Here is a 17,412-nt window from a genome sequence, read left to right as displayed (position 1 = left end):
TGGAAAGGGCGGTCAGGTTCATGAAGGAGTCCTCCACCTGATGTATTTATTGCTTGACACATTAAAGATACTGCTGCTTCTAAAGGTGTTGATTTGGCCAGGTTGTATAGGATATGTACTGTTGAACGTGATAATGATAGAATGAGGTTTCTGTAGTATTTGTATTAATAGGCTATCATTTGATTTGAATCGTTCATTTGTAGGGTAATGGTTGAGGTTCATAACCAAATCTTGTCCGTGTGACCAAGAGGAAAAGTGGACAATATGTATGGGTTTTTGGTGGACAATAATTTATTTTCTATGTAGTTTATTATTATTTGATGTAAAGTTGACAATATGTTATTGTATTATAGATACTTTTATTTGCCAGCAGCATTTTCATGTATGACCAGGTAAAGGAAGGAGACAACTTTAAAGGTTTTGCTTTTGCGGTAGGTTTAATACCTTTTTAAGGTTCATTAATTATGTTGTTATATATATTGGTTGTTGTAATGTTTTGGACATGTCTTGTGGATGTAGACTGTTATGATTGAAGGAATGAATAAATGTAAAGCAAATGCTCGTAATTGGTTGCATAAGGACTACAACGCATTTTATCCCCACGGCATAATCTCCTTAGCCGATGTACAGCGTTGTGATTTTGTAAGTGCATTGTGTTCATTGTTGTTTTTGTAATTGGTACATATTGGTGTATTTATGAAACTGAATGTTGTGAAATATAGGTGTTTGTTCCAGCTGTTAGCTGTTGGGAATGATCATTGGTGGTGTTATGCCATTAATTGTCAAAGCAGACATTCTCTTGGGAACCGAATTGCAGCACGTAAACGTTTGAACAAAACAGTATCAGATATCGAGCATAGCTCTCCACTTTGGCAAGTGGGAAAACCAAAGATGTTCTAACTCTATTTTCATGCATGGTGAAGGATTGTAAACCTAATGGTTGTCATAAATACCAATCGTAATCATTGTATTTTGGGAGCCTATGGTTATAACCTATGGATGAATTAATTCTTATTTATTATATAATGTAGTATATATACAAAATGAGTACTACATAATAGGAAGAAATATATACTACCTGGAATATTTCTTTAACAATCTAATCGATTAAGATTATGACTTATTCAATAACACGTTAATAACAAATTACTGTTGCGGATCATTTATCAATAACATTTTCCCGCAAGTAAGATTTTGACTAATTCAAAAACACGTTAATAACAAATTACTGTTGCGAATCATTTATCAATAACATTCTCCCGCAAGTTGGATGATGTGTAAAGTAGATGCAACTTGGAGATTAGATAGTCAAACTTTATGCGTAACGGTTTGGTTAGAAGATCAGCCTATTGATCTTCTTTGGAGACATAGGAGACACGAAAAGTACCCTTCTAGACTTGTTCTCTAAGAAAGTGATAAGCAAGGGCAATATGTTTCATCCAAGAGTGAAAAACTGGATTTGCACTAAGACTTGTGGCATTGAGATTGTCACAATAGATGACCGGTTGAGTGTTGGTAGTATGCCCAAGTTCCCGAAAGAGGGAGATCTCCCATAACATTTCAGCGGCAGTGTTTGCAAGTGCCTTGTACTCAGATTCGGTGGATGATCGTGCAACCGGCCGTTGCTTGCGTGAACTCCAGGAGTGCACCAAGATAAAGAATATAGCTTGTGGTCGACACATAGTCATCTATATCACCTGGCCAGTCAGCGTCAAAGTACCCATGAAAAACCAAGAGAAAGGAGGCAAATATTTGAATGCCATGAGTGGACGTCCCAGCCAAATAATGAAGAAGTCGCTTGAGAGTAGACCAGTGGGCCGTCGTTGGAGCTTGCATAAATTGAGATAATTTATTTGTAGCAAAAGCAACATCCGGTCTGGTGATATTGAGATACTAAAGACTTCCCACAAGTTGATGATATTCAGTAGGTGAAGGTAATGGGGTGTCACTGGCACAACAAGAGGAACTGATGCACAAAGTAGGGTTAGGTTTGGTGTCAGCCATACCAGCCTAAACAAGCAAGTCTTGGCTGGACATATTTTCGTTGTGTGAGGAACACGCCATCAGGAGACACCAAGACTTCAACACCAAGGAAATAAGTCAGAGTGCCCATATCCTTCAAGGAGAATTTAGCGTCAAACCAAGAAATGAGGGTAGATATTGCATCAAGGGAGCTGCCTGTGACAATAATGTCATCAACATAGACTAACAAGTATAACGTGGTTATTCCATGTCGAAAAATGAATAATGAGGCATCAACAACTAAGTTAAGGAATCCTAAGGACAATAGAAATGTGTGAAGCTCATTGTACCAGGCATGTGGTGTCTGTTTAAGACCATACAAAGCTTTTCGTAGACGACAAACATGAGTAGGATGAGCCTTGTCAAAAAACCTTGGTGGCCGACTTGGGAAGACTTCCTCAAAAAGAGAGCCTTGTAAGAAAACATTGTTAATGTCGAGTTGTCGAAGAGACCACCCACGACTAACAGCAAGTGTGTGAATGACCCAGACCGTCACAGGCTTGATAATAGGACTAAATGTGTCATTGAAATCCCAGCCACGACGTTGGTGAAATCCTTTTGCTACTAGGCAAGTGTTATACCGACCAATTGAACCATCAGGAAGACATTTAATGCGAAAAATCCATTTGCAACCAACAATGTTCTGACCAATAGATAGATGAAGGAACGAGGTCCCAAGTATTATTTTTGCAAAGGGCATCATACTCCGTTTGCATAGCAGCCTGCCAGTCAGGATCCCGAAGAGCTTGGGTGATGGTGAAAGGTTCGATTGGTTTTTTGGTGGTGAGGTGGAGGTTAAGTTTGGATTTGGGTTTGGTTATATTGTTTTTGGATCTCGTTACTATACCCGTAGGTATAGGTGGCTGTGGGTGGGAAACCTGAGGGAGTGCTAGGGAAGATGGAGATGGGACCATAGTGCTTGGAGATGGGACCTTAGTAGGAGATTGGGGTGGATTTAAGTTGAAGATGGACGATATGGTTGTGGATTGAGCCAGTATTATAGGGAGGGAATTGTGGGTTATGGGGATAGTGAGGTCAGTTCGTGTGGAGACGAGTGTGGGCAGTGGGGGTTGGATGGACATGGTAGAGAAAGGGAAGGTGGTTTCAACAAACCTAACATGACGAGACACGTAGATGCGTCTCATAGAGGGATCAAGACAATGGTAAGCATTTTGATCAGCTGCATAACCTACAAAAACACATATGGTAGATCTTGCAGCAAGCTTATGATTAGCGTATGGTTTAAACCAAGGAAAGCACAAACATACAAAACTCTTAAGCTTATGATAATTTGGGGTGGTGTTTAGGAGTTTGGAAAATGGTGATTTATATGCAAGTATGGGTGTAGGGAGGCGATTTATGAGATATGCAGCAGTTGTCATTGCATAGGGCCAATATTTAAGAGGTACACTAGAGTGTGTTAAAAGAGAAAGACTAGTTTCAGCAATATGATGATTTCGTCTCTCAACAATGTCATTATGTTCAGGGGTGTGGGGTGGTGTTGTTTTGTGGCTTATACCATGATCACACAAGAATAAACGTAAGCCCATGTATTCTCTGCCATTGTCGATGTAAAGAACTTTTATATTATGATTGAAGTAATTTTCAACAAGAGATTTAAATTTAGGAAAAGTTGATTGAACATCAGATTTCTTGCGCATTGGATAAAGCCCAATATAACGAGTAAAGTGATCAACAAATACACAATAATATTTGAGGCCATTATTAGATAAAATAGGAGAAGTCCATACATCTGAAAATATAATTTTAATGGAAATGACGACAAAAGTGAAGATTTATGAAAGGAAAGTTTGTGACTTTTTCTTATTTGACAAGATGAGCAATCTGATTGGTTAAACTGCGCATAAGGAAAATTCACGTTGAAGAAAACTGAAAATTGAAGAGGAGGGGTGGCCCAACTTGTGGTGTCAACCTACTGATTTATTTAGTTGAAGATGGTTAACAAATGGAGAAGACGATGGCCAAACGTAGACATCATTAACACATGGTCCTTTAAGCTTCGTATGGCCGGTTTGAAGATCCTTCGTAACAAAAGAATCAGGTAAGAAAAATAAGGGCAGAATTGGTTTCTTTGTTTAGTTTGGAAACTGAAAGGACATTTTGTTTCATGGAAGGGACACACAAAACATTAGGCAAAGAGATATCATGAAGCTTAAGAGTACCAAAATGAGAAATGTGCAAACTTGAACCGTCACCCATAAATAGCAAGTCGGGACCAGTGTAGGGTTGGTAGATAGCAAGATTGTTTAGTTCAGTAGTGACATGATGTGTGGCTCCACTATCAAGTAGGTAATGATGATTGGAAGGGCTTGTGGTCACGGTGTTCGCCCGTGGGACAATGTAGTGATTGGGATGATGAGGTGGGTTTTGCGAGACTTGAATGATGGGATGAAGTTCACGAAAAACTAGGCACTACGACAACGAATGTCCAATATTTTTGCACCATTGACATTTTCCTAAGTAGGGTCGTGGTCCTAGTCCTGTTGAACGAGAGGTGTATTGTTGTTGCGGCGGCACAAACCAAGAAGCATTTGGTGGAGGAGACAACCATGACTCTGACTATGTAGATGGCCTTAGTTTGGCTTTGTTGGGTTTAGCTTCAGCAGTGAGTGTCGTTGTGGGACCTATGGTCAGTTGGTGAGTGGTTTTCAGGTGAAGTTCATGTTGGATGAGCTTCTCATGGAGTTCATCAAAAGCAATGGGGTTGTCCCGAGCGTTGACGCCATCAAGGACGGGCTTAAAGCTTTCAGCAAGACCAAGAAGAACGTGATTAGAAACGTCCTCAACGGAAACAGAGTGACCGATGGAAGCAAGTAAATCAACAACTATTTTGATGTTGTTCATGAATTCTGTAACAGAAAGTGTTCCTTTCACCGTGGAACGTAAACGATCCTTGAGTTGCTTGACGTGTCCACGAGAGGCACGTGCGAAAGTGCCCTTGAGAGTTGACCAGAGAGTAGTGGAGGTTTTGGTTTGGGTAACCAGCGAGGCAACAAAATCCGAGAGAGTGCTAAGAAGAGCGCCATAGATGAGACGATCTTGGCGTTTCCAGGAAAGATACGCAGGGTTGGCTTAACTAACAGGTGGGGTATTAATGTTGTCGATGAAGGCTGTCGGTGCTAAATGAGAACCATCGAGGAATTTGTAGAAGTCAAGGCCATCTAGATTTGCTTCTATTTGTAACTACCAGTTGAGATAGTTGGATTGTGTCAGCTCAACGACACCTAACAAAGTAACAAAGGAGAAGGGCTTTGTGGGTTAGGGAAGGTTAGATTGGATTTCGCAGCCATGCGTGAAGAAAGGGAACGACGTCCTGGAACATAAAAGAAATTTGAAGAAGGTGGGAGAGGTAGGATCAAGAAGATATATGTGATACTATATGGATGAATTAATTCTTATTTATAATGTACGTGAATGTAGTATATATACAAGATGACACTACATAATAAGAAGAGATATATGCTACCAGTAGTTCCTGGAATATCTCTTTAACAACATAATCCGTTAAGATTGTGACTAATTCAAAAACATGTTAATAACAAATTATTGTTGCTGATAATTTATCAACAACATAACCAAAGTCTTCTCACTTTCAGTATTTTGGAACTTAATATGTACTTAAATGTAATCTGTACTTATCCATTTTTAATTCGCTCTTTCATTTACTTCAAATTCATTTAAACCTAAAACACATCCTTTGAACCATCAAGTAATACTTCAAAATAAAAAAAACTAAAATAACAACTTCAATCAAAATAAAACTATAAAGACTTTTAACCAAAATATATGCGACCAAAGTCTAGTTAAATGAAAACGAAACAACAGAGACACATCAAACTCCTCCAATTATTTCATTGAACTTATCTTAACAGACACCACAACCTTCTTCAACATGAACTCCTTCATCATGGGGGGATGTGGACAAAGACACACTTCTCCATCCAAATTTGGTCTATCCCTAGGGCATTGCACAATAGCAGCAAATTCATCTGGACTTGTGCAAAGGGTTGGGTTCTGATATTGGTGCAAACAGAACCTATGCATGCTATACATTAGATTCATCTGTCCCTATGATTAGCAGCTTGTTGTTCCTCTACATGAATCAAATTAACTTCTACACGTTTCATGTAATCAATTACCGAGGTTTGAGGTTCACCATGGTGCAACGGTGATAGTTTTCATATGCGTTCCCGACGTGAATTTTGACTTCCTTCTGCTCCCAAAATAGTTGAATGACCACCTTCTAGAGGGTTCACGTAATTTTTCAATGATTGCATCTTTGAAGAAATTGTTATTCCCCTCTTCACTATTGGCCTCTATTCTTGGCTTCTTCCCTTCATCCCTAGACACAACGTCCTTTCCTTTGTCTTTCCATCAACCCATCTGCAAATAGATAATAGTAACCATTTAACTCATCACAACATCTACACCATCAATATAACTTATACATCTTTACCTAGGACTTAACAATAACGCTTTCATATCACATCACATAGGTTTAGGCAAGCACAACCTGGGTGATAGGTATAAAACAATATGGTAATATTGTATAACATACTCTTTAAATGAACAACTAAAAATAATTGGTATATATACCCCAACTTGTCAAACACAAGAAATTTAACCATTTTGTCATTCCGTCAAACACGTGCTATCAAAAAACTTATGCACCATTACTGGGTTAGGCTTCGCTACAACACAAATTAAGCACATCAAAACCACATATGAAAGTGTATTGTTCAAACCCATAATCAACAACACACTCCATAGACCCACTTTTAAAGACACATTGCTAATTACTCAAGAAACCCCAACCAATTTCGTCCATAGTAAAAATTTTCACTTACTTGGGCTTCTCAATCACAAAGGATGGTAGTAATGCCCGACCAAGGTTTTGTTTCTAAACTAACTCCACGTCCAGATGGTTGATTTTGCGATGGCGCCCACTTCCACCAGTGAGCATTCAACGAGCCCTCTTGGAAGCGCCCTAATTAAAACAACACTTTCTCGTCATGTAATAAAAAATAATCAAGCATTTTGCTCAAGCAACGCTATCTCGCTTAAGCTAGATTTCAACGGGGTCCTCATTAGATGGAACTCCAATTCTCTCTCAAGTGACTCTATTTCGCTTAAGCGGTATTTTTTCAGTACCCTTAGTAATATGGAACCCAATTTTCGCTCAAGCGAGACCATCCCTCTTAATCGAGATCCTGACAGGGCCCTCACTAAATTGAAGCTCCAATTTTCGCTTAAGCGGCATACCTTGCTTAAGCGAGCTTACTACATGTTCTTACCAAAATAGAGGTCCAATTTGGGCTCAAGCTACGCTGTTTCGCTTCAGCAAGATTTTAAAAGGGTTCTAACTAAAATGGAAAGCGACTGTATCTCGCTTAAGCCAGATTTTTATAATGTCCTTATAAAATGGAACTCCAATTTCTGCTCAACCCAATGCTTCTCGCTGAGGTGAGAATCTGGCAGGTTCCCTTCTTCAACCAAAGTGCATGTGTCACTCGAACGAGAACACGTCGCTTAAGCGAGTGTTTTCGAGTTCCCCTCCTTTAATCAAACTTCATTTTTCGATCAACCTAATGTGTATCATTTAAGCCACAATTTTATAATTCCCCTTCAACATTCATATGCCAATTGTTTCACTTAAGCGAAATTTGCTTACATGAAGCGAAAATATAACACTTCTCATAAACAAATGACATAAATATATAGTAATCACACATCAAAGAACTCGTTACCATTGAATATTTTTTTTTTAGAAAACACTCAAACTCCAAAACAATTCATGTGTCTAAACTGGGTACACCCCCACAATTATTTGGTTAACAATGCCTAGTATACACATCATAGATAAATGGTCACCAACGAAACAATCAATGGTTAACTCAGTAGACACACTTGACATAAACAAATGGCCACCAGCCACCAAATAAGTCGTTACCTTTGCATACTATTTTTTTATAAAACACTCAAACTCCAAAACGCTTCATGTATGTCCAGGGACTTGCTACAGCCACACAATTATAGATCAAGCATTCATATAAATTCCAAAATGGGTCATCTCTATAAAAACCGATTAAAATATATAATTGGTTCCGTTACACCATCAATGATAGTCTTTTTCACTAATAGAAATCTTTGTTTTTTTGAAGTGATTTCTTTATGCTGATCTAACCATTTAGATTATTTTTTAACAATAGTAAAATCAGATCTTTTGTCTTTCTTCCAAATGACATGTTCATTGATCATGATATCATTATGTTGTATAACCAATTTTATCAAATCAACAACTTCTTGTAATGACCTTCAATTTTTGAACCCCAATATGTACTTTTTATCATTCACTTTGTAATAATTTTATTATCTATACCATCATATCATAGTTATTGTAAAATAGATCTTATATTTAAGATCTAAACTCAATTTTAATTGGATTATACTCCAAAGTACAATCAATAGAAAGTAATAATCTAAAAATATAAAGAAAATAAAAAAACACCCAAAATCCAACAAAAATATCTTATTGGTTTACTACAAAAATAACATGCCCTAAAAAACAACTATGAATCTTAGAAAAATAATTATGTAACAAAAATAATGTATATGTTATTGGTTACTGCAAAAATAGAATGCCCTCAAATTCAACAATAATGATTTATTTATATAACTATTTTTCACGTAATGCAATTTTTTTTGTTTGTCATTATTTTTAATGTAATTCATGTTGCAAAAAAAAATCTAACAAAAAGGATGGCATTGAAAAGTAGCATTCTTACTCGACTTCTAAATAGTATTGATAAAGTGGTATTTTTATAAATAGTTTGAGGGTGATGTTTTGTGAAATAATGCTAAAAACATGGTTGATAGTTGTAAATTTTAAAACAACTCCCAAGAAAAATGAAGAGAAAAAGAACTAGCGTAAGTAACAGGTTTTTTAAAATCTTTTGAATTGTTTACTTCAATTGTAACCTGCCTTCTTAGCTCAGTGGTAGAGCGCGTGGCTTTTAACCACGTGGTCGTGGGTTCGATCCCCACAGACGGCGTTATTATCTCTCACCTTTTAATAAAGTTTAATCATTGGAGAACAAAGCACCGCGCACTGGACTTTTTAGGAACTTGAACTTGTTTCTTGGATTTTTTTATTATTTTATATTTATTACCATTTTTTATTAATTATATATTCACATACTGTTTTGTCTGATATTTCTTATGGATTTGTATCTATTATAATTTTACTACGAAAAATATGTTTAGGCTTTGTATGACACTAAAACCATTATACTAAAAAGACATGTTTTCTTAGACACTAAAATAGTTATAAGTTTACAAAAACAAAAAGTATAGGCTAAAAAAATAAAATAACTTAGAAAAAGTCACAGTACTTAAACACAGAACTTTAATATTTTGATTACACTCATACTTTTTTGACAACCTTCTTCCAAGTAAGTGATTAGAAGTACAAAATTTCTCCCACCCACTTCCAATCTTGGTGTTTTTTCTTGGAGAATTTATGATCAGCATTTTGCATTTGACTGGTCCATGCAGCATGAAGAAAAATATATTTGAATGGAAGCAATCCTGCCTAAAAAATTATAAGGTGAGAAACCTGGAAAGACAGTGATATGGAAGGAAGATCGTCCCATATATCCAAAGTAAATACAATAGTGCCCTTTTAGTTCATAAAATGTTTTTAAATCAGTCCAACCTTCATATAAATGGTTTTTCTAAATTCATGTTGTACGTAACATGTGTATTGCCTTCAAGGTCAATCAAATACCATTGGTGATTAAGATCATCAAAGTAAACAATGACGAAAGTACAGTCAATGAAGCCAATGCTATTAAAAATTGAAAAATATGTAGATGGTGACACAATATGCCGAATTCAGTATGCTCACAAAAATGTCACACGCTGAGTGACTTAAAACACATCAAAATTATGACTCAAAGATGATTATTCATCAAAATCACAGATTATGCAATGGATAAAGAACCCTCCAGAGAGCACTGAAGAAAAGGGGACAAGGAAAGTTACCGAGTTCCAAAAATAAGTGGGGATGAAAAATTGAAGTACCCAGAAATCTAAAGAGAAAACTTTATTTAGTGGGATTCAATCAAATGTTGTGGAAAAAAGAGACGATCTTCCTAGATTTATTATTGGTCGTTGTGCGCTGTAAACTTTGTACTATTATAGAATTTAGGATGAAGAAGAATGGAATGGTGGACAAAACCCGCAACCTTCGGTGACCCTGTCTTTGTTTTAGTTTCCTTCTTGTTGTTGTGGTAGGTGGGTCGTCCCCAGCGCCGGTGGTGAGGGCGAGGAAAAGGACAGTTGCGAGGGCGATGGTAACGCTGTCGAGGGCGAACCAAGGGTGTAGAGTGATTTTGAGAAACTTGATTTTGGCATCACCGTGATCTCGAACCCAATTTGATTTTGATAAATCATAATTTGGTGATGCTTAATTTCATATTTCAAAAACTTTTTGAGTTTCATGAACTTAATTTCCTGATGAACGGAGAACATCAATTGTTAGGGTTGAAGACGATGAAATATAAGGTTTAAGATGATGAACTCTAATTTTGGTTTTAATTTTTTAGACTTTTTTTTTATCTTTTTAATTATATATTCTATGTAATATACCACATCATTTAATGATTCTACCTCACAGTGACAACTCATCTTAAATTTAATTCTCTTAACCCAATTTAACTCTGTTAACCCAATTTAACGACATCTATTAATCCAATTTAAGGACATAGACCAATTGCTTAGATTTTTCACTTTTAGAAATTTAATTGAAAAAAAAATATCTATTTGAAAAAACTCAACCTAAACAAGAACTAATGATTAAACCAAAAAATACAATGATAACAAAAAAAAAGGAGAGTATAGAATGTGTGATGCAATACTCAAATGGATATTTATGAACTGAAGAATCTCATTCCAAAACACATAATAGTTTCCAAAATATAATACTTGAGTACACACATCATCACTTTCTTTCATAAACTGAATAGTTATTTCAAAGAAAATAAAAAATAAAACTTAAAAATAAAAAATAAAACTTAAAAATAAAAAATAAGGAATATATAAGACTTCCCCACCAGAATATTAAGAATTAAGAACCAAAATAAATAAGGAAAGAAATCAAATTAAGAATTAAGAATGAAAATAAATAAGTAATGAAATTAAGAATTCAGAATCAAAATAAATAAATAAATAATAATTAACAATTAAGAATTAAGAATCAAAATAAATAAATCTGTCTCTAAATTATTAAATAAAAAACAAATAAATAAATGTAAATAATTAAATAAATAAAGACATAAATAAAAATAAATAAATAAATGTACATAATTAAATATATTAAATAAATAAATAAGTTCATAAATATAAATAAAAATGAATAAATAAATAAATAAAAATATATAATATATAAATAAAAAATGTAAAAGTATAAATCAATTTCAAAAGTATAAAAAAATGAAAATCGAAAAGAAGTATATCAAAACTTACAAGTATCAAAACAAAGTATTTAAAAATGTGAGAAATATAGATTTCTAGAAACACTATTTAAAAATGTCTTTGAAGAAAAAACGGTTTAAATATAAAATTGTCCTTATGCCTGACAACTATTTAGAGTTCATGGAAGAATAATTGAATTTTCAATTATATCATAATCAAGACATATTTTCTTAACTCTAGAAGATTGATCTAATCTGAAGCTATATTCCTTGTATCGACTTTAAACAGAAGACTTTTATCCACCGGTTAAGCGAACTCCTTTGGTAAATTTCCAGAAAAAATATTCTACATTAGAAAAAATGTTAAGTCATTTGGAGAACTGATTTTGCATTACAACCGTTAATATATATAAATTTCTTCAAAACTTAACCTTATCATGACTTTCTAAGATCTCTGTGCAAACTTTCTTCAGAGGAGTGGTTGCATCCCTATCAAATAGCACCAATGTTGTTGAATTTGATGTGTCAATGACTCGAATTTTGATCCGTTCTTATAATAATGCAACATTATTTCTATAAATCAACTATTTTAATATGGATAATAATAACAATATATTCTCTCAATAATCTCGGGATATGATATTTATTTTCTAATAAGAAAAACTCAAAATACTAAAGTCAAATGTCATTATTGTGATGAGATATGTTAAGACGTGGATAAGTGTACCAAATCTTATCAAGTAATATAAAATGGTAAGACCAAGTATCGTATCCCAAAGGACTTACGACACTAAACAATTATGTAATTGCTTAACTAATTAAGACTTAAGAAGAACAATTTTTGGGTTTTGAATGCAAAAAAAGAAAGTAAATATGAATGCAAATTGATCAATTGAGGCTAAACACTAGAATGAATGGATGAAGTTGAAAATATGAGATGAGTTTGTTGTTGGGGTTTAAATTTCACCTAGTTTACTCTCATGTATATACAAATTTGTCTTCTTCATTCAATTGTTAACGTCACTTTCTAAAGTACTTAAAACCCGATCCCTCGGCGAAGAAAACCTATCCTTAATTACTAGACCACAATCCCTTGCATCCCTAATAATTAATTCTGTATTACGATTAGAAGCTTAAGACGACCAATCCTCTTATCCCCATCCCTGGGCAATATTGCTCTTGGGAGTAATTCTCCAGAACCTGAATTGTAAGATACCTCCCAGTATTCATGCAAATCATACATCATGCCATGAATGAGTTAAACATAACAAGCATTGAGCGAAGAAGAATTACCCTAAAAATTAATGAAAGAAGCATATGTAATTAAAACCAATTCAAATACATGAGAGTTTAGAGGTTACATCATCCCCCAAACAACAAATTGAATTTAGTTCCCTATTAACATGGAGAAATTAGATGAACAATGAAATGAAAGAGATAGAAAAACCGTAGAAATTGAAGAGGAGAGCTCCCACATCCCCAAATCTGCCTCCAAGGGGTGAAAAGTGTGTTTCTGTGCTTAATTCATCAAGAGATACAATCCATAGGTCGTACAAGTCCTAAAATAGGGCTAAAAAATAACAGAAAACATGTTCAAGTCCACGTCGCTGGCGCTCAGCGCCCTATGTGGGGCGTCCGGGCGAAACTGCAAGAAACCTAGCGCTCAACACCCCTAGAAGGGCGCCCAAGTGTGGTGCGGGAAAAAAACTGGCGCTCAGCCCCCCTCAGGGGCGCTCAGCCCTGGCGGTAGCATTCCAAAACTCGCTTTTTTTGCTGTTTTGCTTGCTTTTATGGCTGATTCAGCTCTATACATTGTTGGACATTCTTCCAGGAACATTATTAGCTACAAAATAAAAGGGAATTCAATGATAAAATTATTAAGTATACCCTCTACTCACTTATTCAAAAAACTAAACTAAAAACATGAGTTCAAGCAAGCTTCTAAGTAAAAAAATGGTTGATTTAATATCAAAATTGAATCACAGATAACGGTATTTTCAACCGTTATCACAACCCCAAAATTGAAACTTTGTTTGTCCTCAAGCAAAATGTAAGTTGGCTTAAACAAAATAATCATACTACAATGGTCTAGCACACTAAAAAGCATTTTCCTCTAGGACAAGTAAATCACTCATGCTTGCTCATCATAGAAAGATTAGTCAAGATATAATGATGCTTTAGCTAATCAAGCTTCATCTATGGTGCTCACACGATCAAGACATACACAACAGATGCAAATCTCATGAATAATCAACAACGAAGCAAGAATGTTATCATACACTCATGGAAAAATTCCTCACCAAAGACAATGTTTCACTCAAGCACTCAAAAGTGTTTCACTAAAACTCAAAGGTGCATAGTGAGGTGACACTCTTCACTCTACCATTACAATGTCACATGAATAAACTTTTCCTTCCATTTAACCACATATCAAACACACTCACAAGCAAATTATCATTACAAGGACTTTTTGAGGCTTGTATTCAGACCAGACTAAGAATAAAATTGGTTTTTCTAGACAACAAAATCCTTGAGTTAAGAGAGTGCATAATTCATTTATTCTCATAAAAACTCAACTCTCTTTCTTCTTTTATGTGAGAAACCAATTTTTAACTTATTCCCAACTTTACTCGCATTGAGCTTAACCTTTTCTTTTCTTTTCTTTTGCTTTTTGCTTTCGCTCAATGCTTTTAAATGAATTTCACAAAGTTCTTTCCGGTTTCTCATAACCCCAAACTTGAATTATTCTCCATTAACATATAAACATATAAACATACTATACTCAACTCAAGGCAAGGATTCCAAAAAGGTTTTTTCAAATTTCAAATTTAGTCTCAAGGTTCAAAGGGTAAAGAGAAACATTGTTCTTTGTTAGGTTCACCTATTGGCATTGGCTCTAAGGGAAAAGAAAAAAAGGCCTTGATGATGTGTAACAAGCAAACAAGTGGTTTAATCATAGAAAATTAGGCAAAATCAATCATTCTCCCAAAACAATAGCATTCAATCAATCAAAAACTCTAGAGTCCAATCTCTCACAAACTAAATCAAGTTCCACAATTTAATAGCATCTTGCCCAACAAATTAATCACAATTGAAATCATGCATCTGTTTTTAAAACAACTATGAGAAACCACCATCTATGCTTAAAAGCCTCACCAATCATTAACTCAACATACATCACAGAACAATAGAGCAAACACAAGAATATTACTATCACAACATTTTATCACATCGTACCAAACCATTGCAGCACAATTCATTAAACCAAGTACATAACAACAAAATAAGCACCATTCAAATAAGCATAAAAATCCTGATTTAGCAGCATCCATGAGTAGATGGGTGATTAAAGATATTAAAGATAATGGAGTTATTGAGATTGAGGCTCCTTATTCAAGGAGAGTAAAGATGGTGACTAGGAAGTTGTTGAAGTTATGTTAGTGTGATGAAAGAGAGAAAAACACCAATATAAAAAATTCAAATTGTGCTTAATGGTGTCAGGCTCGTGACGTTAAACAAGCGCTTATTGGGAGGCACCCAATTTCTGACTTTTTCTTTTTAATTGATTATTTGTGTGGTTTGGATTTGATTTTGTTTTGCAGTTAATGACATCATCTACTGATGGATGCTGGACAACATCTACTGAGGGATGCTAGGAGGACTCAGATGATAGCATCTACTGTGGATGCTAGGATGATTTAGATGAGGTATCTACTGATAGATGCTGCTATGAAGAGGAGTGTCAATACCCAATTTCGTCCGGATTATTTTTATAGTTTTATTGCATTTTGGTTGTCACATATTTAACCTTTTTATTATTCATTTACCTATTTCTTTTTTAGTTCTATTTATTTTATCTTATTGTTTTATTACCCTTTTTCTTTATTGCTTATTTTGTTTTTATTCTATCTCTTTCATTTATTTTACTTTTTTTTCCTTTTATTTATTTATTTATTATTTATTTTTATTTTCTTTTAATTCTTCGTTTTCATTTTAATTCTTATTTTTCTTAAATTTTTATCTTTTCATAATTATTATTAGTTAAAAGGTTTTAAAATAAAATAAAAATAAAAAAAATATATAAATATAACAAATGAAATGAATCAAAAATGAGAAAAGGACAAATTGGCGAGGGGACACGATGGAGGAAAACGGTTTCCTGCTGTGGGAGACAAACTGGTTTTGGGAGCAGGCAAGGACAAGGCACGTTTTGGGATGGCAGAGACGTTTTGGAGCCTGCATGGCACATACACGATTTGATATACGGAATGGCAGGGTGGCACAGAAAGCAGAGAAAAGCATAGAGAAAGTGGGATTTTGGGAGGAGCTACAGGGGCCTTCATCAAAGGAGAGAAATCCATTGCTGGAGATAAAAAAAAAAAAAGAAGGGGAGGAGGATTGGACACGGCGTCTTCGAACCTTCATCTTCGATCATCATCCAGAGCATCCAGCATTTTTACAGCAAAGAGAAAGGAGAGGTCAGCCACTCAAGGGAGAAGGGGGGTTTTCCTGGAGATCTTCACTACCAGCACCAACTTCACTCGCAGTTGCAGCAGCCACCAGAGACGCCAAGCAATAGCATAGGAGCTCCAAGAGGTAAGCAACTACTTCACTCGTTCATATTGTCCTGTATGATGGAATGAACACTGGAGCTTTTATGGTTGCTATTGCCTTTTTATACTCGTTATTGCGTTTTTTACACTTGATATTGCTCTGTTTAAGATTGGTGTATTTGAACCTTCACCATCGTTTCCGGCTACTATAGTAACCAACACCCTTTCAGCCACCCTTTTCTTCCACTCCCAATTTTCACCCTTCAAGTTTCCCTTCATTTCCAATCAACAACACCTTAACCCACAACCTTCACGCTCCCACTTCTAACTTCCGCCATCTTCATATTCATCTTCATCACCTTCAACTCCGTCATCCACTATACCTCCAACGTCTGCCCATCACCCCGTGAACCCGTCATCCTCCTTCACGCAATCACCGCCGCTCCCCACTTCATCATCTTCATCCCCGAATCAGCCTTCACCTTCATCACCACCAAAACAGACTCACCACCCCAGCCTCATCCTACCCTTAACCATCTTCATCCATTTCCCTACTCCAACCTTTCTCTCCCTCCCTCGCAAGCTTCCATCAACCCCTCTGATTCTCCACTCTTCTCCATCATCTCCAGCACCCGTGAACACCTCCATCGAGGAACATAACCCATCATCCACTACACCTATCATCGCACAAAAACACCCTTAAGGCCTCCACTTCACTCTGCAGATACCTCCTTCATCCATTCCCAACAACCCAAACACGCCCCACGACCTTCAACAAGAGACCAATGCTCTCTTTGCAGAATCCAAACCTGTAAACTGATATCCTTCATACACAACCCCATACCAATGCCATTTTCCTGTGTGAAAAATAATTAATCCAAGCACCCACCGAGGCTGTCGCCGTTATCACTGGCGCCGAATCTGGAGCTCCCCCGGCAACCGCGTGTGTTGGCGATTGAGTCTGGGTCTTGCGTGAAGAAGAAAGGGAGAGGAAGCAGAAACCCGTCTTCGAGCCGCGCGAGAAGAGAAAGAGCTTGCGGACTCGGCTTGAGCTAACGAGGGCTCCGGTGGCACAAGCGGTGGTCGGCGCTGGCATAGGCGACGGTGGGCCTGCGGAGAGAGCAAGAGACCTTGGATCTCTGGGAGAGTGTTGGGTCTGAGTGGGTGAGGAATGGGGATGGGAAGGCGGAACCCCTAGGGGAATTCTAGGTCAGAAACCACCCGGGTGGGCCAAGCCCAGAACGAACGCGCGTTATTTGGCCTTTTCCGAGCGTTCGTCCTTTCCCACATCTTCCAAACGAACGCTCGTTCGTAACGAGCTTTCAATATTCTTCCCAACGAAC

At 36.2% G+C, this 17,412-nt stretch overlaps 1 non-coding gene across 1 annotated transcript; it reads left to right on the top strand.

Annotated features, from left to right (window-relative positions):
* Positions 1-9,023: 9,023 nt before the first annotated feature.
* TRNAK-UUU (transfer RNA lysine (anticodon UUU)) lies at positions 9,024-9,095 on the top strand. Its single transcript has one exon. It is a non-coding gene; the product is annotated as a tRNA-Lys (tRNA).
* Positions 9,096-17,412: the final 8,317 nt, after the last annotated feature.

Source organism: Vigna umbellata, chromosome 1 (assembly GCF_029865625.1).
Source record: "Vigna umbellata cultivar VRB3 chromosome 1, Vumbellata_1.0, whole genome shotgun sequence".
In the NCBI taxonomy this organism is placed as follows: domain Eukaryota; kingdom Viridiplantae; phylum Streptophyta; class Magnoliopsida; order Fabales; family Fabaceae; genus Vigna; species Vigna umbellata.
Note: the sequence above shows the minus strand (reverse complement) of the source record. Positions and strands in the feature narration are given on the sequence as shown.